Source organism: Papio anubis, chromosome 4, assembly GCF_008728515.1.
Source record: "Papio anubis isolate 15944 chromosome 4, Panubis1.0, whole genome shotgun sequence".
Classification (NCBI taxonomy): Eukaryota; Metazoa; Chordata; class Mammalia; order Primates; family Cercopithecidae; genus Papio; species Papio anubis.
In genome coordinates, this window is record NC_044979.1 from 146,949,793 (window position 1) to 146,976,990 (window position 27,198).

Below are 27,198 nucleotides of genomic sequence, written 5' to 3' on the forward strand. Positions count from 1 at the left end.
TTTTTCTGATCTGTGGGCAGAAGCTCGAGCCCGCGCGTCCAGCTGTGTGTCTCGCCACCTTGCTCTTGTCAGGGAGACCATCTTTGTTAGACAGGTGGCCTCCAGAGGGATGGGATCGTGTGTGTGCTCTCCCCTCACGACTGGAGGCACTTGGGGTTCCTGTCCTGCTGCTTCATGTGTGATTGGACTCTGAGAAGCGCGTGTCCCTTGCGTCCTCATTGCTGGCAGGTAACAGACTCAGACCCACGGCAGCGGGGGCACTGCCCAGTAGGAGCCGTGTGGACGGGAGCCGCAGTGAGCCTGCTGGATGGCTTGGCCTGCTTGTGCCTGTCCAAATCCACGGTCCTGTGGAGACAGACCTTTTACTCTTCCATACCTGGCACAGCACATTCAGATGTCCACAGGCAGAAACCTGCGCTTTCCCTCTTCCAGGCCTCTTGTTCTTTCACTCTCTCCCTGCCCCCTGACCAGTGTCCGCCTGGTGTCGGCCCGCTGCACATGTGAGCTGCCTGGTGGTGGGTTAACCTTGGTGGCCCCAGCTCCCCCAGGATCCTGCAGTCCCCTCATGGAATGCGCCTGTCCAGTCCCTGCTCCTTCCAGCTCTGGGACGGGGAGATCATAGAGCTGCCTGCCCACAAACCCAGTTTTGTCCTCGGGGTGGGGTTGTGCACCACCTCCACTCTGCCCAGTTGGTCGGCACTGGCAGCACTCTCCGTCTCCTCAAGATCAGACGCCCTGAAGCCTGGGGAGGGCCTGTGTCCCCCTCTGGCTTTTCTCCTCCTCCCTGTGGTCCGTGTGTCTTGACTGCTGCGTGGGAAGCCTGAAGGTGTAGGAGCAGAGAGCATGCAGCGTGAGCCGAAGATGGGGCCTTGTGCCCCTGGGGAGGCACGGTGTAGCCTGGCGGGCTCGAGGGTGGCCGAATGAACCTTCTGAGGGCAGGTCCCAGCAGCCACGTGTCCTGTCCCCAGAGTGAGAAGGGCAGAGAGAGGGAGCCGGTTTCAGCCCCGCCCAGTGTCCCTGCCAGGATCCCTGCAGTGGCCAAGGCCCCAGCTGAGCCTTCAGCCCATCGTGTTTTCTGCTTTTCCGCTCATCCCTCCATGTTACACAACCTCTGGTGGGTTGCCTGTGCCGTTGGTGAGGCCTCTGGGTGCAGGGACTCCCGTCAGGGCCTTCCCTCAGGCAGGGCAGGTCACCTGGCCTCTCCTGAACGGCCATCTTCCGGACGTGGCCTTCCTGTTCGTGTTCTGTGCTTTTTGTGACTCCTGTGCTGATGAGTGAGTGTTTCATGAGCTCTGAACTGCCTGGGTCTTTCATGGTGGTCCAGCCTCCTCCGCCCTCTCTCTCTGGCACCAGGGCTCCGTTTTGGGGACTCTAGGCGCAGATGGCCCTGCCACGTTTCAGTAGTGCCATTTGGGAGATGAGAGGTGGCTGAGCTGCTGATGACAAATGCGAATCAGTGACAGAAAATGCAGAATATTTAGTCTGGGACCAGAGAACTCTAAAATATATGCAGACCGGGACAGTTGTCTGGCTTCATGAGAACCACGTTGATTTAGAAATAATCTGGGAGGGCGTCAGCTCCTCAACAGGGGATGAAGGCCGGACCAGAGCCCCAGTTATGAGTTGAAGCAGCCTCCTCACCTCCTCGTCACCGATGACTGTGATTTAAAGAGCATTTTATTTATCGAATACCTCTCAGTGCCGGGGCCTTTCATCCATTTGTTCTCATCATAAAGTTCTGAGAGGGCGACACTATCTTGATCTCTCAGGTGCGAGCAGAAGTCTCTTGCTTGAGGTCACAGCTGCTGGTCAGAGCCAGTTCAGACTGGCTCTGGGGCCATTGCCAGCTGCATGCCCATGTGGGTAGTGGGGTTCTGAGGCCCCAGCACCTCCACCCTAGGCTTTCTCGTTCCTAGCAGGCCTCTGCTCCCGATGCCCGCAGTGCCGGCTGCTCGCGTGCGTTTCCCCGAGTGCAGGGGTCTTTGGTGGGTGTGAGGTTGTAATTGCAGGTGGGTTCCTGTGGGTCTCCTCCTCTCCGCGGGTGGGTTCCTGTGGGTCTCCTCCCTCTCCACTTAGGTGAGTTTCCTAATAGGTCTCCCTCTCTCAGCGGGTGGGTTCCTGTGGGTCTCCCTCCTCTCCTTGGAACGGGTTCCTGTGGTCTCTCACTCTCTCCTTGGTGGGTTCCTGCGGGTCTCCTCCTCTCCGGGGAGGTGCTGCCTTTTCTCCCCAGCCTAGACCCCGGGTCGTTTCTGCTCCCTCCCTCATTGCCCACCTACGCCAGGTTTCTGACATCTGGACCTTGGTCCTACCTGCCGATCCGTGTGACCCGGGGCCTGCTCCCCCGTGTGCTGCTGCTCCTCTGTGGCACAGCACGAGGCAGCTTTCCGAGATGCTGTGTCCATCGCCCTCAGGAGAATCTCCTCTGGAGCAAGCGTGCCGGGCTGTCCCTGCCGCCCTCTCCCCTGCCCCTTGGGTGCTCCTTCGGGGGCCCCACTCTGTAGCCTCTTGTGTCTTGCTGGGACTGGGTGAGTTGCCACTCCTTTGTGCCCTGTGATCACTTCAGATTTGCATCCGTATCCCCCTTGTTATAAGCAGGGGAGGGCGGGAACGTCTTCTCCGTGGCACTCCCATGACTAGCAAAGGCCCGCGGGCTCCTGCCAGCCCTGAGCACCTCTCTCCTGGAACGAGCGGGTCAGGCCAGCACTGTGCAAGACTGTCCCCAAAGTGGGGTCGCTGAGAGGCCCCTCCACGAGGGCGTTCAGATGTCCTCATCCCACCCGGGTCTGCTCTGTTCTTCCCTGGGAACGAGGTCTCGGGTGTGCTTCACGACTGAACTCACACCTGACTCGGCCTGCTGGCTTTATGCCAGGTTCTCAGTTGTAATCTGCTGTTGTTTGAAATGCCCTACTGGATACACAGCAGCATCACTGACAGCTGATTTGCCGGCAGTGTCGGGGGGGTTATTTATTCTGAGGTCTGTGGTTTCTAATGAAGCCCCAAACCACGGGGACAGTGTTGGTGAGCACCCGCCTGGCGGAGGCGCGTGGCTCACTGCGGGGCTGACGACAGGTGTGAAGCTGCCCGGCGGTCACTCTGCTTCCTTGCAGAAGAAACCTACTAAACTGCACGTTTAAACACTGAGTGGCGGAAGAGGCCGGTCCCCAGAGACGCTCCTGGGCCTCCTCACGCTCTTTCAGAGCTGGGCTGGGCTGGGGTTGTGCTTGGTCCCCCAAAAGGCCAGCGGCGTCAGCCTGTGTCAATTCTTAGTGGCCATTTGGTGCACACTCACTGTGCCTGGCCTGGGCTGTCAGGTCAGTGTCCCCGCTGCCCCCCAGGCCTGAGAGGGGAGACAGCTCCGCAGCTGTGCACGGGACCTCCAGGCTCCCTGGTGCGGGCCGGGGGCCTCCAGTGGTCTGGTCCACATCTGCTCCCCTGGGGTTCTGCCCCTTTGCGGGCACCTTTGTGTGCACCTTTGTGTGCGTGCCCGAGTGCCTGTGTGTTTATTGAAAGTGGAATTCGAAGCTGCCCTCATTACCTTCCTCTTCTAGGTGGAGTCTTCAACCTGGGGCCCTCCGAGGGTTGCACCTGTGGGCCTCTCCAGTCCATGGACCGCGCTCTGAACCTTGCTTGTGTCTGTTCTCGGCTCCCGAGATGCTGTCCTTCATCCTCCTGCCCGGTCTTTGCAGGAACCTGGGCCACGCAGTAGGGATGCCGTCCCTCACTTCATAGGAGGGCCGCCCGGCAGGAAGTGGCAGTGAGGACCGAAGCCTGGGTCTGTCCCTGAGTCCACTGCTCCAGCGCCCCGGGCTGCAGCCCCGCCTGTGGAAAGCAGCCTATAGAAGATGGGCTCTCGCCAGGAGGCCGCCTGGCCTCACTCGCTTTCTCACCTGTATGGTAAACGTGAGGCGGCCCAGGGGCCAATTGGCTGCTTCCTCAGACACCAGTGCTGGTTCGCGCTTAAAAAGACGCTTAAGCTGACTTTCAGGTAGTCCGTTCTGATTTTAAAGCGGGACAAATGTCAGGAGTCTCTCTTCCTCAGTTTATTTTTCAGAGCTGCAGTAAATGGCCTCAGGAAGCCCTTAGCTGGAGGTGGGAGCTCAGTCTGAGCTGTAGTTTCTGGAGACTCGCGCTTCTTGGCGTCCGGGCGCCTGCCTCTGGGTGAGAGGGCCAGTGGCGCACCGCCCTGTTTGGAGTCATCGGAAACTTAGTGCCTCACCTGGTGGGGGTTGTAGCTAGAATGGGTTTGCCACAGCAGGCTGTCGCTCACCTGGGCAGATGAGAACTCGTGAATATTCAGAGGGTTTTTCAGACGCCGTGTTGCAGTCTCGTCCTGAGCGTATGGTGGAGCTTGCTCACCAGGCTGCGGAGGCATCACTGTGCGCTGTTCTGAGCTGTCACCCGGGGACACATGGGGCCAGTATGAGGAGGAGGGATACGTGGGCAGCTCAGCTCAGGGCTGCTGTTTGTGTCCTCTTTGTCCCCACCTGGGCATCTGTCCCGTCATCGGGGTCATTGGAGGGGCACCACCCCCACCCACCGTGTCAGCACCTGCCTCATGGTGCCGCCCCCACCCTCGGGTCCAGGACCTGCTGGAGCGCACCTGGCAACTGTAGTGGTGACTAGCCCTGCCGCTGCTGTGCCACCGGTGGGCCGCATGACCAGGGGTGTGACACGACCTTCTGTGGCAGGTCCTGTGTCTCTGTAAAGTGCAGCCCCGAGAGCAGTGACTTCCTGGGGTCTCTGTGAGGACCGGATCCTTAGTGCGGGCTGGGAGCCCAGCAGGGGAGGGGCCCGGGATGCAGAGCAGGAACCACCTGCATCCCGGCTCCCTCAGCCATGCCTATGTGTGTCCTCCGTGCTTGCTGGTGTCTCCTGCCCTGGGGCTAGAGGGCCACCTGCAGCTCCTGTGCCCTCCTCAAGCCCCAGGGAGGCCCGCTGGCGTCGCTGGCTGAGCCCAGACGTCCTTCCTCACCCGGAGGTGCCTCTGTTGTATGTGGTGTCACCGTGCTTGGCACTGAGGAAGGCTCCTGAATTCAGAGTTTCTCCCACAAGCGCTGGGCACCCAGGTGGAATGGCTGTCTCCTGACCCAGAGGAGAGTGGGGCAGGGTGGGCCTGGCCCTCCCAGGGTGTGTGAGAACCCAGCAGGTCTGCCCCTGGGGAAGCGTGGAGCCCCATACGCTCCTTGCCAAGCACAGAGTCGGGGAGCTTCATGCCCTCCTCTCTGCCAGAGGAGTCCTAGCCATCCTGCCCCCACTGTGCCCCTGGGCAGTCTGCCTCTTTTGGCCGGGGTGGGCCACGAGCAGGCCGGCTGTCCCCGTAGGCCGTGGGTGCAGCTCCTTCCTCACTAGCCCTGGTGGCAGGCAGGTCTTCTTACTCTCTGTCCTGGGGGAGCCTGCTCTTCCTTTTGGCATGTTGGGCTCTTCCCAAATCGGTTCCATGCCCCGTGGTAGTTCCACGCCCCCGTGTTTGTGTGTTTTGCTCCTGGGCGAGGGTCTTTGGAGCCTCTGTGCCCCTGGAGTCTTGGAAGAGGCCTGTCTGGGTGGGCCTGCCTCCTCTCCACGTCTTGACCCTCGCAGGTCCTACGCCATCGCCCAATGGCCTGCCCCCCCTGCCTTGCTGCTCTGCGGGGTGAGCAGGGGCACGGCGTGGCCTCTGACCTGTGGAGAGCTGGGGGCTCTCGGCCGCATCTGTACTGGGGGTACAGGGGGCCTTCCCCTTGCTCCTGGAGGTGTGTGCCCAGCTTCCATGCCTAGAGGAGGAGCCTGACCTGGCTGCAGGGGGCTTCCCTGGAAGCTGAGTTCTTGCCCTGGGGCCTGGGCCCCCGCTCCTCGCCGCCTGGGCTGCCGTTCCTTTTGTGCAGCCTTGCAGGGCTGTGGTGTATTTGGAGAAGCTAAAAAGCCCTTGCCAGAGAGAAGAAGGGCGCTGGCTAATTGGCAGCTTTATTTATTTATTTCTGACTTGAGTGGTAAACAGCGCTGATTCTTTGCACAGCGGGAACAGATTGGGAGGCATTTACCTGATTGATTCCTCACCTGCAACACTGCGCTGCCGGAGGATCTATCGATCCAGCACCGCCTGCCAAGCCCACTCTGAAACAGGCTTAATTGCCTCCGACTCGCTTCCTGGTGTCGCGTGTCCCCGTGCGTCCTCGCTTGAGGGCTGCTGCACTCCGGGGGGTTGACGCCTCCCATGTGTTCCCTTGGCAGGGCTGGCTCCTCCTGGGTGCTCCTTGGGTGGACTGGGGTGCTCTCCTGCTTGACAAGGAAGGAAAGCCTACTGTCACCAGCTCAAGCACAAACAGAGCCCACTGGGTGTCAGCTGCACTCACAGGACCAGGGCTTTACCAGCGCCCTCTTTCTGGCCCACACCCCAGCCCAGTTTCACTTGCTGGGATCCCTCCCGCAGTGTCTCCGGGCTGTGGCATGCAGTTTCGTCGCAGTCCCTGAGCCGGCTGAGCTCCCCTGCTGCTCTTTTTTTTGAGACGGAGTCTCGCTCTGCCCCAGGCTGGAGTGCGGTGGCGCGATCTCGGCTCACTGCAAGCTCTACCAAGCTCCACCTCCCAGCTTCATGCCATTCTGCTGCCTCAGCCTCCCGAGCAGCTGGGACTACAGGTGCCTGCCACCACACCTGGCTAATTTTTTGTAATTTTAGTAGAGATGGGGTTTCATTGCATTAGCCAGGATGGTCTCAATCTCCTGACCTCGAGATCCGCCCGCCTTGGCCTCCCAAAGTGCTGGGATTACAGGCGTGAGCCACTGTGCCAGGCTCCCCTGCTGCTCTTTAAGCCAGACTCAGTGGAAGGGAGGCAGGCGAAGTACCGGTCGCCTTGATAATATGCTTCTCTACCAGGGCAGGATGGGCAGACGGTGATGGGGAAGCTCACCTGGGAGGGGCGCTGGGTGGACGGCGGCCGTCACCACCCACAGCGACGCCGTGGCTGGCACACGTGCAGCTCTGGACAAATCCTGCGCCTTGACTTCCCCGCTGCGCCTGGGGGTGAGCTTTAGCCCCTTTACCTGTGCACCTGGCACAGGTGGCAGTCGTGGCTCTCGCACTGGGGCTGACTTGCCATCTGCTCGGATCAAGGCTGCATCCTTCCTGCCTCTCACCTGCCAGGAGCAGGCCAGCGTCAGCTCCCTGGTTTGTGGTTCCGGGACCCAGCGATTGGGTTTCTTTTTTTTTTTTTGAGACAGAGTCTTGCTCCGTCGCCCAGGCCGGAGTGAAATGGCGCGATCTTGGCTCACTGCAACCTCCGCCTCCCGGGTTCAAGTGATTCTCCTGCCTCAGCCTCCCGAGTAGCTGGGATTACAGGCATGCGCCACCGTGTCTGGCTAATTTTGTGTTAGTGGTGGGGTTTCTCCATGTTGGTCAGGCTGGTCTCTCTCAGGTGATCTGCCCACCTTGGCCTGCCAAAGTGTTAGGATTACAGGCGTGAACCACCGCACCCAGCTGGTGATTGGCTGTTTTAGGTAACAGTTATTAACGTGCTAGAGAATATTTTAAGACACTTTGAGGTATGAGATTAGGTGAGGCACACGAGGTGGACGGGTCTGACACGGGCAGTCTGAGCATTTCCCCAGCCCCCGCGGGTTTCCTCCGTCCCAGCCCACCAGCCACATGCGGGGTGGCCACTGCTCCGACCTCTCTCGGTGCTGGCTTTTCTGTGGCTGACGTGAGACAGTGGCAGTTCTGATTGTCCCTCCAGACTCCCTTGAGTTTTAAAACTTGAGGTCTTTTCCCAAGAGTTCCTCTGTCCCACCAGTCTCCCCCTCCCCACCCCAGAAGCCACTTTTAACACCCCGGGTCTTTTCCCCAGTGTCTTGGTGCGTCTTGACTCCCTAGCCCTTCTGTGTGCCTTTGCTGGTCCCCTCAGGTGTCCACACGTCCCCACATCTGGCTGCTGCACGGGTCTGTGTTCCTGCTGTGCCGGCCCCTGCCTGGTGCTGGAGAGCGAGGCAGACAGGCCTCACCGTCTGGAGCACACAGGCCTGCGAGGGAGGTGGGATGTTGTAGAAAATGAGGGAAAGGTGTGGCCTTTCCCTCCCCACCCAACCCTCGAGGACTCCTGACCCCCAGGCTCTAGTGCTGGAGGCTGAGTTCCGCCAGCTTGGCTCTGGGCCCGAGCGGCCTCCTGCTGGCAACAGTTCCAGGATGCCCTGATCTGCAGCATAGTCCTGCCCCAGTCCCTCCTGGGAGCCCAGAGGCCTGTTATTCTGAGGTCTGTGGTTTCTAATGAAGCCCGACCCATGGGGACAGTGTCGGTGAGCACCTGCCTGGCGGTGCACCTCTGGCCACCGTGAGTCTGTTCACGAGCCTCCCGTGGGGCCTATGAGGTCGTGCCTGCCGCTGCCCGGGAGGCTTCAGCTGGACCGAGTGTGCGTGGTGTATCTGCAGCCTCCCTCGTGCCTGCCTGTCCCCGCAGTGCCTGGCAGGTGCTGGGGGCCTGGGTGCAGAGCCTCACTCTGACGCTGAGCAGAGGTCAGGAGAGGGCCCTCGGTGGAGGAGCTGCATCTGGGCTCGTCCTCTTAGCAGCACCCAGTGCCTGCCCCGCACATGGAAACGGGCTAACCAGTGAGTGGGGGACTCAGATCATGAGGCCTCCGGCGGGAAAGGCCCCAGAGCCGCCTGGTCCAGTTCGTCCTGGTGAATACTGTGGTGGGGCCCCTGCCCTGGGAGCCTGTGCTGGGACCGTCCTTGCGGCTGGGGCTAGTGTGCCTCTGCAGGAGTCCCCCAGCCCCCTCGAGTCCACCTGTGCTGCGATGGCAGCTGCTTGTCTACCTTGCTGGGCCTCCCCAAGTCTGGAGTCTGTGCCTGCCCTGAAGCAGGGGAAGGGGTGGAGAACTTCCTTGCCCCGCCCTGGAGGCCACACCAGCCTATTGGGATCCTTTTCTGATCCCTGCCTGCAGCCTTGGAAACCGAGACAGCTCCTGAGGCCCTGCTGTCTCCCGAGTTCCTCCCATGGGGGCTCGCAGGCTGCCTCCCGCCTCCTGTCCCGCACCCCCCACCTTGCTTGGCATATGCTCTCATTTACAGGTTTCTCTCAAAGTGATGCTCTCAGATAATTATTATGTTTCTGAAAAGCCTTGGTTTTGTGGTGTTGGGGAAACAAAGCAACAGAAGACACAGTTCCTGGCTCTGAGGAAGCCTCTGGGTGGGGTGGGCAAGAGTCAGACCCGTGGGGGTGGGGGAAGTCTGGCAGAAGGCAACGCCCCAGGCCTGGGCCTTCAGCTTGGTTCCTGCACTGCGAGTGCCTCCTCCCTGCGTCAGGCTCTGGAACCCGTGCAGATTGCAGGGTGGTGACCCCACGGCTGCACCCCCAGGCTCTCCAGGGTATGGTGGTCACAGTCCCAGGCTTTCTCAGAGGATGGTGCTGGCTGTGGAGGCAGGCTGCTACAGCGTGGCCTTCGTTATCAGTTGGGAGGAAGCGGTGGCGGGCGTTGAGCTGGGTCAGACTTTAGGAGGTGCCATTTGCTGTAACACACAGGCGGGGCTGTTGGGGTGAGCACACACTGCAGCCAGGCTGTCAGGACAGGCAGCTGGGGAAGGGAGACTGTGTTGGGCAAAGCCAGCAGGTGGAGAGGGCCAAGAGAGGGGGAGTTGGCCTTACCATAGACCCAGCGTGGGACGCGGGACTGCAGGGGGCTCTGCTTCATTTGGAGGAGTGAAAAGGCAGGCGCCACGGGGTCCCAGGGAGAGCCTGGAGGGCCTGATCTGAGGATGGAGACCATGAACTGGGCCTTCTCCACCCAGGTCATTGGTAGGGATGCCTTGGGTGAGTCCCGGGAGGAGGTGGAGTGAGGAGGATGCTGAGGGCTGCTTTCAGGGAATAAGGAGCTCTTGGTTGGATGCTTGGAAGGAAGGGAGACCTGAGATCAGAGTCATGGACCCCAGTGAGGAGCCAGTGGGAAAGAGCCTAGGGGTCTGGAACAGCTGTCGTGGGCATGTGTGGCTGCCGTCTGTGTGAGCCGTGTGGTCTGGAACAGCTGTCGTGGGCGTGTGTGGCTGCCGTCTGTGTGAGCTGTGTGGGTCTGGAACAACTGTCATGGGGCGTGTGTGGCTGCCGTCTGTGTGAGCCGTGTGGGTCTGGAACAGTTGTCGTGGGTGTGTGTGTGGCTGCTGTCTATGTGAGCTGTGTGGGTCTGGAACAGCTGTCGTGGGCATGTGTGTGGCTGCTGTCTGAGCTGTGTGGGTCTGGAACAGTTGTGGGCGCATGTGTAGCTGCCGTCTGTGTGAGCTATGTGGGTCTAGAACAACTGTCATGGGCGTGTGTGACTGCTGTCTGTGTGAGCCGTGTGAGTCTGGAACAGCTGTCGTGGGCACGTGTGTGACTGCCGTCTGTGTGAGCTGTGTGGGTCTGGAACAGTTGTGGGGCGTATGTGGCTGCCATCTATGTGAGCTGTATGGGTGCGGCCAGGACTGTGCTGGGGGGTTCCCTGCTGGACTGGCAGGCTCTCCTTCCTTGGCCACACTCTGGGTTTTGGGGTGCATTGTCACTCAGCACAGGTTACCCCCCAGATCTCTAGCCCTCTGTCCTGCAGCTGTAGCCCACTTGCCACTAAGTCAGTGGCTTGGAGGCCTCTGACGTCTGCATGTGGGTCAGAGCTCAGGCACGTGCTGTCACCACAGTTGGGGCCTGAGAGCTGCCTGGGGTCAACCTGCACAGGGCCAGGAGGATGTAAAGAGCCGCTCCTGTGGCGTCGTCCAGCTTTGCCCAGCTTCAGAGAGTGTGTGCCCCACGACAGCTCCTGCCCAGCGCCCTCACCTCTGTCCTAAACCATGTGGGCCACTCTCAGAAAGGGTGTGTGATGAGACATGATAGGGAAGGTGCTGCGGAGAGCCACAGCCTGGGAGCTTCTAATGTCTGTGAACCAGACACAGGCGCTCCTTTGGTCACTTGTTTTAGGGGGAGAATGGAGAGGGAGAGGAGGGCACCAGAACAGGAGAAATTTCACAGTAGATGAAACACAGCAGAAGGAGTCCGGGCTGCCTGGCGTTAACCTCCTTGCCTTGTGGAAACACCACTTCGCCAAGAGCGCTGGGCAGCCGTCACCCTGCAGCCCTGGAGCTCAAGCCCGCCACTCCTGCTTGTCAGCGCAGGGGTCTGGGAGGCAGAGACCATCACGTGGGGCCAGAGGCTGGGGCGAGCCCAGGCAGCTGGGGGTGTGGAGCTTGTGCCCTTGATGGAGGATGTCTCAGCTCCAGGTCTGCACTGCAGGTCAAGGAGAGAGACAGGAGGCACAACTGCAGGGCGCCGTCTTCCCTGAGAGCAGGCTGTGACCCAGACGGCTATGGAATGCTAGGGGCCTGTCTGTACATGCCTCATGTCACCTGCGAAGTGCCTGTGAGATACGATGTGGCTTTTGGAGGGACATGCTCAGCTGGCGGCAACCCCTCATCCGGAAGGAAGACTGTGAGCCGAGCCTGCTCCGAGGAGGCATGAACCTGCCATGGAGGCAGTGTGTGGGCAGGGGCTGGGAGGGACGGCCCTGTTTCTTCACTTCCGGTCACCTGCCCCAGGAAACTTGGACAAGGAGGGCCTGTTGCCAGCAACAGCCTTGATAGTGCTTGCTGGGGAGAAAATGCTGGCCCAGTGTGTGGAGTGGTGTGCATCTTGCAGTGTTCATGCCGCGCGCTGCGGATGCTGGGCAGACCCCTATGTGCTTACCGCGCTCCCGGGGCTCTCACACATCACTCGGGGCTGACCCTGCTTCTGGGAGCCTGGTGGCAGCACAGAGGGATGTCCTGCTGGTCGGGAGGGAGGGTTCCGCTGCACAGTGTGCCATGTAGATCTGTGACTGCCGACCACGCCCTGCGTGTGTCAGGTGCAGGCTGCGTTCTGCAGAGGAGCCCCCAGACCTGGGCTGGCACTGTGCCCTGGATGCTGCCCCGTCCACTCCAGCAGAGGGTCTGACAGGCTGTGACTGAGTGGCACCTCTGGCAGCACAGTGTCCGGCATCGTGGTCAGGAGTGGCTGGCTGGCAGCTTGGGATGAGTGTCGGTGCACAGGGTGGAGGGTGGGTAAGGGGTACTGAGCTGGCCTGATGGGCTGGAGCCTCCTAGGGCAGTCGGGTGGCCTGATGCTTTCCTGTCCTGCCCCCTGCTGAGGGACACTAGGGAACATTTGGGGGTGTACTTGAGGGGCTGTTGCTATGCAAGGGGCTGGGGCCGGGGCCAAGTGTCCAGCGGTTGTTGGGATGTTTGTGGACACAAGTGAGTTTTTTGCCCCAAAGGCCAGTGGGGCCCTGTGGACACACACACCTCATGGTGGGTGCCTCCTGCTGCTGTCCTCTCCCTGGCAGGGCTTCTCTTTTCCCTTACCCCTGTGTTAGTTCCCTCTCACGCTGCTAGTGAAGACGTACCCGAGACTTGGTGATTTATAAACGAAAAAGGTTTAATTAACTCACAGTTTATCGTGGCTGGGGAGGCCTCAGGAAAATGACAATCATGGTGGAACGTCCTTCTTCACATGGTGACAGGAAGGAGAAGTGCCGAGCAAAAGGAGAAAAGCCCCTTATAAAACAGTTACCTCTCTCTCTCGAGCCCACTCACTAGCCCGAGCGCGGCAGTGTGGGGGTACCTGCCCCTGTGACTCACTCACCTCTCTCCAGGTCCCTCCCATGACGTGTGGGGACTGTGGAAACTACAGTTGAAGATGAGATTTGGGTGGGGACACAGTCAAACCATGTCATATCACCCCTCCTCCTTGGGAATGGGCAGTGCCTGTCTGTTGAGACCACGACCATGGGGGTGGCCTGTGTGTGTCTCTCCCAGCCTCTGAGCCGTCCCACCAGCGGTGCTTGTGGAGCTGGGCTGCCTGTTTGTTTGCAGAGGGGTTGCCTTGGCTTGGGAAGGTGCCCTTGGGAATGGGGTGCAGCTTCCCTGCAGAGCCTGGCTCCTCCCTGACAGTGGCTCCCAGGGCCTGCCACAGTGTTCAGGAAGGAGGGGCCTGGGGAACATGGATATTGCAGGAGACTCTTAGCTGCTTCTGGTCTTTCCTGCCCGCTTTGGCTGCCTGCCTGGCTGCCTCTGCCAGGCCGATCTCTAGAACAGGCTGTGTTCCCAGCGTTAGAGCCTGGATCCCGCTCCTGCTGCACTGGGAGCTCCCCAAGGTCGCGTTTCCTTGTCTTCAGGTGGTGCCCAGTGCTGTGCCATGCTGGGTGTTTGCTGTGGGCCTTCACTAGTTCATTGCAAATACTTCTTTGTCTCCACCGTCCTCTTTGCCAAGGGCACACTTCAGGATCTCCTGGGACTTTGTGCAGCAGCTCCCAGGTCTGCAGAGGCAGGGTGCAGACCACCTCATACTTGGCGATGTGCCTGCCTCCTCGGCTAAGGCCCTCTCACTAACTCTGGGACATCCAGATGCCTTCCTCCCTGTTGGGTCTGGTGGCCTGTGCTGCCTCTTCCTCAGGCCTCTTCTCTGGTTTTTCTGCTCTAGCCGGATGGACCTGGACCCCGTGCACCAGTATGACACATGGCCTGTTACTGCTTTTCCACTGACTGCCACCTCCCGCAGCCCTATGTACACACAGGGAACCCCCTCACCCCCAACACTCTGACCTGCCACACGTGGGTACCTGGCTCATCCAGGCCCTGCCCACCTGGGGTCTTGCTGGAGACACCTCGGGTTCCCTGCCCTGGCATTCATTGTCTGCGCTGGCTCTTTGGGGGCTCCGCAGTCCTCCCTGGCGAGGCTCTCATCTCTCAGAGGACAGAGGCTCCTTGTCGCTCCCATTCAGGAAGCGTTTGTTCAACACCTGCTGTGTGCAGCCCACTTTAGGTGCTTCTGGAACATGAGATGAGTCAGGCCTGAGTCTTGTTCGTCCTCTAGCACTCGGCGCATATGCAGCCGCCTGCCCTCCAGCTGCACCCACGCGCTCTGCTCCCTGGGCCTGGCTCTCGCTCCCTGCTGTGCTGGGAAGGGGCACAAGAGGAGCCTGGAGCTGGGGCTGCTGGGAGCAGCAGCTGACACATCAATGTGGACAGTGAGGTCCTGCTCACCCCCTTCAGCTTTTTCTGTGGTCGCGTTGGCCCTTATTTAGTGTTGAGGAAACAGGGATATTCGGGTTAGGGGGTGTGGTTAAGTGGTGGGCAGTGGGGCTGGGCCCCGTTCCCACTGAGCCTTATCCCCCCTCCACCGTCTCCCGCAGCGCAGCCCTGTTCTTTGTTTAGGTGGTGGGGTGCTGGCAGGAGAGGGTGTGGACGTGGGGCAGGAGCAATGGGAAGTGGGACAGCCCGTCCTGCTCTGAGAGCTTCTCCCCGCAGGGCCCGCCACTGTGCCCCTCCTGATGGCTGCGCCTCAGTGCGTTCCCTCTGCTCTGAGCGCTCCATGCAGGTCACGCGTGGCAGGTCCTTCTGGTTGGCCAGGATTCGTCCTGACCTTGGCGGCAGGGCTGTGGCTTCCCTGGATGTGGCCATGCGGGAACCATGCAGACTGAGTGCCTGCAGTCCCGGTGTCGACACGACACACAGAGCCTCTATCCAGCACCTCCTCTGACCCTGTGACCCCGGAACATGCAGGGATTGCTGAGCCAGTGCCCCACGGTGTGAACGCGGCCTTGCATCCTCCTGTGTGGGTACTTCCACACTGTGCCAATGGTGGGCCCCGGGTTCTGGGGGAGCCCTGGGTCACGGGGCAGGGATACAGCCTGACTGGTGCCTCCAGCTGTTCGGGCTCTGATGCAGGTCTCCCAGGCGCTCTACTCTCTTCTGCTGCACTAGCCCTGTTGCCGTTTCTACCCTGGGAACAGATTCTTCCAGAAGGCTCCCTGCTGGTGCAGAGGTGCTCACCGGAAGGCGGGGCTTTGAGGCCCTTGTGTTTGCAAAGCAGATCCTTACCGAGAGCCCAGAACTATCTGTGGGCCTCAAAAGATGGGTCTGATGAGTGTCTTGTGTGAAGGGCCAGGAGGGACTCGTCACGGTTTGCTGGCAGGTGGTCTCTGTCGAAGATGCTGAACTCTGCCATCACGCTGTGAGAGTGGCAGTGACGATTCGTATTGGATTCTGGGTGGCTGTGTTCCAACACAACTTTGTTTAAAAAAAAAAAAGTTGTTTACAAAAATAGGCTGTGGCTGGGATTTGGCCACAGGCTGTATTTGTTGGACCCTGTTAAGAAACCACCTTTCAAGTCACAGCTGTGCTCATCTTCATGAAGCATCCTTCTGTCACGTGACGTCAGCTTGGGCCTTGCTGCAGGGAGCTGACCCGCAAGATTGATCCCAGCAGCGAAGCTTTCAGTTCTCACAATTGTCTCTTTCAGGGAAGGTGGTCTAGGACCGTACACTTCGTGGCCTTAAGGAGGATGGTGTCCACCAGTGTTAGCCCTGGCCGGGCGGTGCTGCAGGGCGGGAGCTGTGCTTTGTGTGGGGAAGACCCGCAGGTTCCCTGCTCAGACTGTGGGCTGGCTCAGGGCTCTCCCGCCCGCCTGCCCAAGTGTGTTGAGATGGTCTTTGGGATGAGTCATTATCCTCCGGCCATTTGCCCTTTTGTCTTTCTCCTGTGTCTGGCATGTTCTTCTGGGAACTTTTCATTTTGACATAATGTTACACTGACAGAAAAGTTGCAGAAGACATGGAGAATGTTTCCACATACCCTCCACCAGCTTTCCCGAGGGTAAGTCTTGCGAGCCCACGTGCAGTTATCAGAAGCTGTAAGGCCTGGGTGCAGCAGGCACGGGTCCTGACTGCGTTCAGACCTTGCCGGTTCTCCCACTGAGCTCCTTTTCCTGTGCCAGGATCTGGCCTGGGATCCCCCTGGTGTTGGCGGCCCCGTCCCGCCCTACACTTTGGGACAGGAAAGACTGCTCCTCGGTTCCTCCTGCCGCCGTGACCCTGCCTCTTCGCGAGCGCGGGCCGGTGTTTTGCGGATGTTCCTCAGCGGCAGTGAGTCTGGTGTTACACATGATTAGATTGAAGCTATGCATTTTTGGACAGAAAACCGTAAAGGGGATGTCGTGTCTCTCTGGGTGTGTGATGTCAGGGTGTGCGACGTCACCATGTTCTGTTGTGGGTGTGGTCACAGTGGTCACCTGGCGAAGGTCTCCCTAAATGCATGGCTGTGGCTTTTCTTCTGGTAATTAATAAGTATCTTGGGGAAGATGTTTTGAGAATATGCGAATATCCTATTTCTTTTTTCTTTTTCTTTTTTTTTTAGATAGAGTCTCGCTCTGTTGCCCAGGCTGGAGTGCAGTAGCATAATCTTGGCTCACTGCAAGCTCTGCTTCCTGAGTTCAAGCAATTCTCCTGTCTCAGCCTCCTGAGTAGCTGGGACCACAGGCACCCGCCACCACACCCGGCTAACTTTTGTATTTTTAGTAGAGATGGGGTTTCACCATGTTGGTCAGGCTGGTCTTGAACTCCTGACCTCAGGGGATCCACCCACCTTGGCCTCCCAAAGCGCTGGGATTACAGCTGTGAGCCACTGTGCCTGGCCCCTATTTCTTACACAAACTTCTCCTCCTAGTTCAAGCATCCGTGGTGCATCTCGGCTGCGGGGCTCGTCACCGTGGCCACTGGGCGGTTTTCTGTACGCCCGTCTCTTCCGTGTTTCCTAAGTGGGACTCTCTGCTGAGGGAGGCTCTGCCCCTTGTCCCCGTTTCCCAAGTGGGACTCTGCTGAGGGAGGCTCTGCCCCTCGCTGAGTCAGTTATTTGTGTCAGTTACTTTCTCTGTTTTACTTCATGGTCGTGACCCAGGGCTCTGCTGATTTGGTTCATTCACGTTATTTTAGCCTTGGCCACCGGGAACTCTCACAGTTGGGCTCTTGTGCCCTGTGATTTGCCCTCATCTTTTTTTTAAGCTTTTTTTTTTTTTTTTTTACTATCTGGCATGGCAAAATGCTCTAAACTTAGATTTTTCCTGCCCTTTTCCCAGAGTCTGCAACTTTCCCAGCAAGCCCTGTTTCCTCTTGTTGTGGAGTGCTGCTTAGAAATGAGATGTGGGTGTGGGGTGCTCCCTGCTCTGGGTGCGTCAGGACCCTGGGGCCCCTCGGTGGACACCCTGACACTGGCTCCATCAAGCACCCCTGGGCTGTCCTCGCCTCCTGTGCTGTCGTCTTGGTCTTGAGAAGCCCAGCTGTCAGCACACACTGTGTTTTCTTACCCATCCAGTCCTCACGTGTGCACAAGGTCTTTCTGGAACTGCCAATCCACAGCTCTGTGAGGAGAGGTTGACTTGCGAGGGTGGTGTTTGTGCACAGGCCTTTCTGTCCTTAGCCTACGGTTCCCAGTGGACGTGGCGTTTTCTCAGCACTGTGGGTGCCGTCGTGTTTCCCATCACCTGGCGTCGTGTTCTTTGTTTGTGATTCCCTTAGGTTTACCGCTTAGGGCTGGTGTTTCATTTTGAGTCTTTTTCATTCTGGTTGATTAAAAAAACTGTATGTACAGCCGCGCTTGCTCTTCTGCTGTACATCTGTGCATTTTTTTATGCCTGGGGCTGACTTACAGCCCCACCACCCAGACTCCCTTCCCTGGCCACCCTGGCATGCTTTCTGTCTCGTGATTTTGCCTTTTACAGAATGTCATACAAATGTGGCATCTTTGGCTCATGCAGGTGCATTTGGGACTCACCGCATGGCTGTGTGAATTGCAGCGCTGCTGTTTGTTGCTGAGTGATGCTCCAGGCACGGCTGCTCCAGGTCTTGTTTATTCGTTCACTGGTTGAAGGACATCTGTGTTGTTTCTGGGTTTGGTGAAGTGGAGTAAAGCTGTTGGAAATGTTGACTTTGTATGATCTAAACTCTTACTTATCCTTGATCACCTACTTAGGAGTGGGACTGCTGGATCCTGGCATCCTTTTAACTTCAGAAGACATTGCCACGTGGGTCTCCACAGCGGGAACCATCCGGTGTGTGCGTTCGCGGTGTGTGCACGTCCACTCTGCACAGCCCTGCTCATGCCGGGCCACGCCAGGGTTTTGGGCTTAGCTGCCCCACAGGGCCGCGTGGGCTGCGTGTTGGGTTTTCCAGCGTGCGGCTGCCGGCCCCGACCTGGCGTCAGACGGTTGCTCTGGTGCTTTCTGCAGCCCCCAGCCGTGTTGGCTGCCCAGCCCTCTGGACTTCTGGTCATCACTGAGTTGTAGCCTTTCTCTCCACCTGATTTCCCACGTACCAGGATCAAATCTAAGCTGGTTTCGTTTTGCTTCCTCTCTTAAGTCTTTTGTCTTTCCTCCCTTCTGCAGTGTTCTTTTTATCTTTCCTCCCTTCCTCAGTGCTCTTTTTCATTGATCTCTGTTCTCCAGTGACTAGGGAAAGACTGTACCTCATTCATTCTGCAGCACACTCCGTGACTAGAGCAGAGAACAAGGGCTGAGCAGCCGTGGTCTCAAAAGCTCCTTGCCACCTGGGAGGCTTCCACACCTGGGACCGGGGCTGGGCAGCCGGCGTGTGGAGGTGGAGGGGCACGTGGAGGCGCCTTGGACTGGGGGCTGGGCAGCTGGCGTGCGGAAGTGGAGGGGTGTGTGGGGGCACCTGCGGGCTCTGAGGCCCGGCTTCCCGAGCTCCTCTAGTCTTCGCCTGCAGGATGATCACACCGACCGCACGGTGTGGGGGGAGCGTGCGGCGGGCACAGTGGACACTCAGTGTGTGTGCTCCTCCTCTCTCCGTTTCTTCTTTGTGCCTCTTGTTTTTAATTTACTTTTCCTCGGAGGGCTTGGCTGCAGCGTGCCCTGCGGACTTGACACTGAAGCTCTCTTCTGCTCTTTGTACCCAGCTGCTTCCTGATCCATTCTTCTTCCCTTCACTTGTGTACGGGACTCGAGGGAAGGACGGGTGAGAGCAGAGCAAGCCGGGGACGTAGGGTTTGCCTGCACCATCATTTCCTCGGCTCTGCTGGGAAACTGTATTTGAGGGAGATGGTGGGGTCTGAGTGCAGACGGCTGTTGTCCTGTGAGATGCAGAAAGCGTTTCTTATGGGCGTGCACCATGGAATTCCCTGCTCGGACTGCACTGGGGGCAAGCGGTCTTGGTACAGAAGTAGCTTTTATTGATTGATAAAGCCCGTCACAGATCCAAAAGCATCTTAATAGTCTGATGTGATGGCTCTTCAGCAAGAAAAATTTGAGTTGGGACAGAAGGAAGACACTTGAGACCCAAAACTACTGCCTGTGTTGAGGATGGAAGGAGGCCTTCATCTGCCGCCTGTCTGAGTCACTCGAGTCTTCTCCATGGCCAGTGTGAGTCAGAGTGAATCGCTGTTGGGTTGTGACTTCAGAAGAAGTGAACTCTGTCTCAGACTGTATTAATAGAAGTAGATGCTTCACAGGAAAGGAGGTGGCAGTGCTGCTGTGCGAGTCACAGAGCCCCGTGGGGTCTAGTTTCCACTTTGGGCGTGGCTCCTGAGGCGCCGAAGGGAACAGGAGCAGCTGTGCAGCTGCCCGCTCAGTTGTGCCTGCTGTGTACCGAGGTGTGGGACGCGGCGGCACGGCTGCCAGCGCACAGTCCAGCCACAGAAGGAGGCTTCAGGAGTCTTCGAGGTGCTGCCATCTAGACGTCTATGTCATTTTGATAACGTGTGTGAGATCAACGGAGGGGAGCCTTAGGAAAATCGGCTGCGGTTTAATACACAGAACTTCCTGCTGCTTTGAGCCGGGGCCTGCTGGACTGGAAAGGCGTGGGCCTCGTGGCCACCTCCAGCCTGCACAGCTGGGTCTGCGCGCTCGCGACGGTGCTGAGCCCATGCTTGTGCCCTTATTAGTGGCCTGACCTCTGCGCCATGGAGAAGAAGGGTGGATGTTGTCGCCAACTCTCAGACTTCTTGTGTGTGTTCAGAAAGTACCCAAACGGATTCAAAGGAATAATTAGCGTATCCTGTAAGATATGAATCTTAATTCCTAAATTACATATTTAGCAGATTGTCCAAAATAGCACTTGTAATGGCAACATTCAATTAGTTTAAAAAATGTATATTATTGCAACACTCTCCATGAGTTTTATTTAGAGGTTTCTAAATATAATGCTATAAAAACACAGAAGTGTTTAAACCTATTTAGACCCACACAGCCGCAGTGAGCTCTTGCTAAACTTCCTATGTTAACCAGCTCTTGACGCTCTTTGATTATGGAGAAGTCTTCTGATGTAGTCCCTAAAGCTGAAGCCAGAGCATCGTCGAGGCTGCTGGGGGCTGTTGCTGGGATCCTGAGGCCGCACACCTCCCTGCTAGGAGTTCTGCCGTTTACAGAGTCCTTGGGGCCTCACTCCCGAGTGTCCTCCTGGGGTTGGTGGGGTTTGGCTCCAGTGTTGCCGTGTTCCCTGCTGCTGCTGCAGCCGCTTCTCCTCACTTGCTTCTGTGTGCGCCTCCAGTGCCCTCATGGGCCACTTAGGGCAGGGACTGTCCATGTGGCCTGAAGAAGCAGCTGAGGCCAAGGGAAGTTGCACGTAATTGACACTGGAGGGCTGGCCTCATTTCAGGAGGAATAGAGCTCAGGTTTTCGGTCTAGGGGAGATGCCAGGTGATGGGCCCACAGGCAGGGCCTGCCGTCCGGTGGGAATCTGAAGTGAGTACGGAGGACCCAGAGCTGAGGGTGAGCAGCTCTGAGCTGCAGAGTGGGTGCGGGGAGGCTGTGTGGGCACAGGGATGCGTCCGGCATGGCGGAGTGAGGATCTGGAACCTGTACTCGGTGGTGCCTGTGTGGTCTGCCCCGTGCTCTTCCTGCCAACCCTCGCCAGGGGCCCTGCTTCTCCCCAGGAGCTGGCTCAGAGACTTGCCAGTGAAGAGGGGATGGGACTGACTGTGGATCTAGCCGGCTCCTGGAGGCCACGCGGACCCGCTTCTGACAGCTGCTGCTGCCGGCGTCCCCACCTCAGAAGGAGCTCTGAGGCTGAGCAGTTACCCCAGGGCTGCTGCCTTTGTTTCTCCCACTCTGAAAGGAAAAGAAAGTTTCTACCGACCTTAGAGAGAAAGCCAGAGTGAAAACCTCCTCTGCCAACCCCTGGCTGCCTGTGAAAAGCAGGCCTTCCTGGTAATCAAGTGTTTACAGAGGAAGGCTTTGTTCAGACCCTTTCTGGCGCTCTGTATGTTTAAACAAAGAGCTTTTTAGACCTAAACACAGATGTTCATTTGAAAATGAAAAATCAAATTAAGCAGAACCAGCCTTTGAAAGTTAATGCCCTATAGCAAGTAAAACAAAGAGAGAAAAACACTGTGTTGTAAATTTCACTTAAATAACTTTTTATTTTAAATAAAGTTTTAAACTAAAAAAGTATAATTTGAAAGCCACTCATCTTCCTCTCTGTCCTCCAGTAGAACATCTGTGCTGATTCTGACGCGGATGAATGACATGAATTAAACCGAAACCGTCAGAGCGCTCTTTTTTACCATAATTGCACCTTGTTCGTTTCTGAGACACAATGTGGGGATGAAATGCCAATTAAGCCTGCTGTGGTACGAGGCGGGGCCTGCATAGTGATCAGCGGACACGAATCCCCCCGGAATTCATTTGCTGCAGCCCCCAAGTTTGTTCCGTTCTGATAGGAATGTTATCGCACATAATGAAAATCTTTAGTGCTCCTTGTATTCAAAAATGATCCATTTTGGGGTTTTTGGTCAGCAAGTTTTAAAACAGGTGTTTTCCAAGCACCTGGATGGGCTCTGTCGCTGCTGAGCATCCTGGGGAGGGGGGGCGCCGGGGTCTCCTGCCCCCTGCCTGGACTCTTCTGTGGAGGGCTGCGGTGTCACAGCGCAGGACACAGTCCAGTGACATGTGCCAGGCACCATCCCCGTGGGTGCCCCTGCAGATCTGGGTGGCAGCTGAGAAACCATTTTCACCCATCACCGTGTCCATGCATTTACCGTCTCCGACCCTCAAATACCCTCCCATGTTTTGAAACATAGGAAGTGTGTTGACATTGTGGAAAGCACTGTGAAGGAAACACTTTGGGTGTTGTGGAATGACAGGGTGGGAAGGACGTTCCCAGGAGCGCCTGTGGGAAGGGCAGGGTGGGGCCAGGCCTGGGAAGCGGGGAGCATGTGAGTGACTGTGGCCATCTCCAGGGATGGGCAGGGTGGCAGTGACATGTAGATCCCATAGAGGAGCGGCCTGCCACCCTGCCCATCGCGCCTTTCAGGCAAGGCACCGATGCAGTGGATGTGCCGGCACTAAGGTCCCAGTTCCCAGCCCAGGCCTAGTGGGGCAAGGGCCCTGTGCTGGGGATGGGAGGTGGGACTGTGTGCTGGGCGGGGTGGAGGGGTGGGGCCATGTGGTGGGGCGGGACTGTGTGCTGGGCAGGGCTGTGTGTGATAGGTAGGTCTGGGGGGGTGGGAGGCGGGACTGTGTGCTGGGCAGGGCTGTGTGTGATAGGTGGGTCTGGGGGGTGGGGCCTCATGCTGGGCGGGGTGGAGGGGCGGGGCCGTGTGGTGGGGCAGGAGTGTGTGCTGGGCAGGGCTGTGTGATGGCTGGGGCTGTGTGTGATAGGTGGGTCTGGGGGTGGAGCCTCATGCTGGGCAGGGTGGAGGGGCGGGGCCCTGTGTGGGGCAGGGGCAGGGCTGAGGTGGTGGTGCCCTTTGGTTCTGGGGCCACAGCTGGATAGGGCTCTGGGACTGTCTGCTCCAGAAGGTGTTGCTAGGTGGCATCTGTGACAATGGGGGCCTTTCCTGCTGCCCTACCCTGGAGCTGGGGAGTGGGGCGGGTGAGGAGCGTTGAGGAAGAGAGAGCCGGAGCTGATGGGACTGGGGTCTCGGCTGAGCGTCTCGCGGGCTTGGGCTTTCTGGTCTCATCTGGAAGTTGGTCTCTTACTGGACCGTGCGGCAGTGAGGAGATAGGCTGAGGGCCATGGTGAGAGAGGCCCCATTTTCCCTCAGAGCCTTCTCAGTGCGTGGCTGGTCTTGGCAAGGCTGCACGGCTGGTCTCAGGGCTTCTGGCCTCATTACTTCCTGGCTTCAGGGCAGTGTAGGAGCAGCCGCATGCACTTTAACAAAGCGGACATTTGGGTTGTCCTTTATCAGTGCGGCCCCCCGGGTGATGATCCACGTTTCCTGCCTTGCCCCAGCACAGGCTGTGCCTGCCCACCCTCCCGTGGGTGCTGCTGTCAGGCCAGCCGAGACCACCCCGAAGGGCACTGCCGTTTCTTCGGACTGTTCTGCCCTGCGAGGCCTTCCTCCCCTTGCTCTTAGCTGGGCCCCCTCACTCCACCTCGCTGCTGGCTTTGTTGTCTTTCAGGCTGTGACCACCTGAAGCCAGCTCGTGTGTTAGTGCCCTTTGTTAGTAACCAGGTTCTTGTCGGCAGAGACCTTCCCTTTCTGCTCGCTGGAATATCCCCAAGCAGGACGGTGTGGTGTTTATGCAGAGGCACAGCCAGTTTCTTCCCAGAACAGCCCCTCACTGAGGTGTCCGGCCCTTGGGGAAGCTGGGCTTTGACCGGGTGGGTCCGCCCTCGGGTTGTGCCAGGGATCCCATCTCCAGGCGGACTATGCTTAGTTCCCTTGGTGTTTTAACATTTAGGAAGTGAGCGGTTTCCTTCCCTATGCTCCGGGAAGAGTCCCCAGGGCTTGTGGGGAATATGACCTGCCCTGCATTGCATGTTAGCAGGAGAGGCAGCCGCAGGCTGAGCCCGCGTGGCTGTGCACGGGCTGGCGTGGGAGCTGCAGTGATTTATGTGACCCATGCTCAGATAATTAAAGTGGGATTTGGCAGTGAGGTCTTTCACCGCAAAGGCGTTAGGGATGTCAGAATGAGGCATGTAAGTATAAAACAGTTATGTTTTCAGGTTAAGAATTTAACGAGGAGTAAATTCATTTAAACCGAAGAGCTGGCTTAAGGGGAGCTTTCGTGGAAGATCTGTAGTTGCTGGCATTTCATTCTTTCTCATTTGAGCCCAGCCTGTCTCTGGTGGCAGAGCGCGTGTTCCGAGTGTCCAGCTGCCGCAGCCGCCTCCTGTAGGCACCAGCGTGTTTGACATGCAGGTCGGGGATCTGACGCAACAGGCCGCCTCCACATGCCAGACCGTGTCCCCGTTGGCTTGCTATCAAGCCGCCTGTGATGGCTCTTCTTCGCGGAGGGCAGGGCTGCAGGGGCTGTCTTCCTGTGTTTTCTCTCCGCGGCCTCATCTGCCTTCAGGAGCCTGTGCAGTTCCCCTCGGGCTGAGCAGCCTCCGCCAGTGCATGGGGGACTCCGAGCTTGCCTCTTGGGGGGAGTTTGCCGCTATCTGCTCTGCCTTTGTCCTGGTTTCCCAAATGGAGGCCCAGCCTGCACTGGTTCCAGTCCAGGTTTCTGGTCATCAAAGCAGCATGCCTTTAATAACAGATACTGCCTGTTGTGCAGTTGGCTCAGAGAGCTCTGATCATTACTTACCTGCCATGAGATGATTTTGCTCAAGGCAGGCCGCTGAAGAGCACACTCCTTACCTTCACTGAATGATTTCCAGACACCGGCTGCATATTTAATTATCTGCCCTGCCTGGGGGCCGCTTTCTCCCACACCCAGCAGGTTGGAGTGTTGTATGGCGTGGGATCAGAACTGGTGGTCTCCCCGCATTCCTTGCCTTTTCCCACCCCATCTCCAGAGTCTGGACACCACCTGTGAGACTGTCACTCTGCCTGGGGATGTGGAGGGACTCCGTGCACAGCGGTTCTGGGGGTCTGCTGGTGCCACACTGCCGGGCTCTGGGCAGGGAGGAGGCCAGCACCTGCCCTCTGAGCAGCCACCTCCTTGGCTCCTCCTTGTGGCCGCTCCCTCCTTCTCCCCTGTGGGGTCTAGTCTCCGTGTTCTGCCTGTGCTGCCCGGCTCCTGAGAGGCCCTCACAGGGGCTCCCAGGGCTGCCTGGTGGTGGGCTCTGCCCCCGTGCCAGCCCATCTGCGGTCGCCCCGCCCAACCAAGAGCCCTGACGCCGTGAGTGGCCTCAGGGGTGAGATCTGCTGCACGGCTGTATCGCCTCACCCTCTGGCTTCTCACGTGCTCACCCGCTGCTTCTTCCAAACAGAAACGTCATCACTAGGCATGGCGATGTCCCATGTGCCGTCTGCCAGGCGGCGGGGCAGGCAGGTTCAGGTCCTCACTGAGTGTGGGAGCACTGGAATCGCTGTGTGTGCAGGACCCGTCTGGGGCAGCCGCGGCGTGAGCTGCGACCCGGCACTCAGTGTGGCCGGATGGACGGCCTCCCCCGGACACACCACGTGGGCCAAGAGCTGAAGCGCGGGTCGGAGCTGCCGCTTTGTGGGGTGCAGGGGCAGGGGAGGGAGCCCCGTTCCAGGCAGAGGCAGCGGCAAGCGCAGGGGCCCTGAGGTAGGAGAGGACGCGCATCTCCAGCGGGCAGGCAGCGTGGCCAGGCCTGACCCAGCTCCCGACCCGGGTGTTGGCAGCATCAGGGAGGCTGCCTCCTCTGAGTTGTGAAGCTGATGTCCTGAGAGGGGACAGTGCCACCTCTGCTGAGCCTGTTTTCTCCATGTGCCTTACACACCTGAGGAAAGGCCCGGCGTAGGAGTGGGTAGGAGAAGATGCCGTCTCTGGGCGTTGTCTCTGGAGTGACAAGGATGCGTCGCATGCTGAGGATGGTGTGGAGAGTGGTCCTGAGAGTGCTGGTGACGGTGGAGACGGTGACAGTGGCCATGATGGTGCGAGGGTGGTGGTGACCGTGATGGTGACAGTGGTGATGGTGGGGACGTGGTGAGAGTGCTGGTGACGGTTGTGATAGTGACGGTGGTGGTGGTGGTGATGATGGTGGCGGTGGTGAGATACATGGGTGGTACGTTGCGGTGGTAGTCGGTGTGGTGATAAGGTGAAGGTAGTTTGTGGTGATGGTGGTGGTTGTGGTGATGGTGGTGATGGTGGTGGTGGAGTGAAAAGTATAGGTAGTAATAGTGTAATTGAGTAATTGAAGTAATTGAATTTATGGGAAATGTGATGAGTGGTGGTGGGTGGTGTGGTGAGTAATGGTGGTGGTGGTGTGGTGGTGGTGGTGGTGGGTGGTTTGTGGTGGTGGTGGTGGTGTGGTGGTGGTAGTGGTGATGGTGGGTGGTGATGGTGCTGGTGGTGGTGGTGGTGGTGGTGATGGTGCTGGTGGTGGTGGTGGTGGTGGTGATGGTGCTGGTGGTAGTGGTGGTGGTGGTGATGGTGCTGGTGGTGGTGGTGATGGTGGTGATGGTGGTGATGGTGGTTTGTGATGGTAAAGGTGGTTATGGTGAAGTAATGGTAGTGGTGAGTGAATTGAGTGGTTGTGAGTGGTGGTGGTGGTGACGTGTGGAGACGGTGGTGGTGATGTGCTTGGGTGCAGTGGGACTTGGCATCTGTTGAGATCAGTACCAGGACCGATCCTGCGTTTTCACATTACCCTGTGCTCTCAGCCTCTTCTGCTGGGGAGACTCTCAGTCCTGAGTCAGACAGGAGGGTCCAGGGTCAGTGAGGCTGTGTGATCTGCCCACTCCCACCCCTGGCAGACTCAGGCCTCCAGTCAGGGTCTTCCCAGCTGCAGAGACCCCCCCGTGTGCACTGGACCACACCCCTCCTTCTCCTGCCAGGTATGTGTTTATCCAGCATGTGTCAGGCGTGGGCCAGCTCGAGCTGTGATGGTGACTGAGACAGCTATGGCCCTCTGTGCACAGAGCCGACAGCCTAGTGGGTGAGCAGCATAGAAGCTGTTCACTTTGGTGAGCACGGAGCTGGTAGCCTGGTGGGTAGCAGTGTAGAGGTTGCTCACTTTGGTAAGTTGAGGGAAGAAAAGTCTTTGATCCTTACTGGCTCTCAGGGTCCAGGTGCACAGCCTCCTGGATGGAGGCCCTTTAGGAGTGGAGCCCCAGTCTCGTGCCAGGCATAGTGGCTGTGGCCCTTCCCCCTGGGCAGACCCCGTAGCACAAAAGCCCACACCCTCTTTGGTCTGTTAATGTTCCCCCAGCGGAAACTAGGGTTTTTCCAGTCCCTCGTGACAAAGGATTATAAATCTTTTCCTGTTAAAGGGGAGCAAGTTTCTGAGGGTAGGAAGAAAGCCGTTGAAAACAAATTGGCAGCACTCCCCCCGTCCTTTTGCTGATGGGGAAAGTGGTTAATTAGGTGATTTTTCTCTTCCCCTGACACGTGCAAATGAGGCTTCGTTAATAACTGCACTGTTACATAAATGATACGACTTTAACACCAACATCAAGTTGTCAGGCGTGTCTGCAGAGCGGAGGTGGGGAGCGCTGGAGGCCCCTGCGCCCATCCCGACAGGAGTTGTGCGGGAGCCGTCCCTCCAGTTGCTGGGACTTGGCTGTGGGCAGCGAGCTGTTCTCCTCCCACCCTC

General features: G+C 58.3%; 1 protein-coding gene across 10 annotated transcripts in view; it reads left to right on the plus strand.

Annotated features, from left to right (window-relative positions):
* Positions 1-27,198, plus strand: part of MAD1L1 (mitotic arrest deficient 1 like 1) — a 414,177-nt gene that overhangs the window by 106,957 nt on the left and 280,022 nt on the right. The window contains exon 1 of one of the 10 annotated variants that reach the window (XM_021935597.2): positions 9,195-9,331. The exons of the other annotated variants lie outside the window; for them this stretch is intronic. The gene's annotated coding sequence lies outside the window, so the exon portion shown is untranslated. Of the gene's footprint in view, positions 1-9,194; positions 9,332-27,198 lie in introns of those variants that run through there. 10 annotated transcript variants of the gene reach the window in all.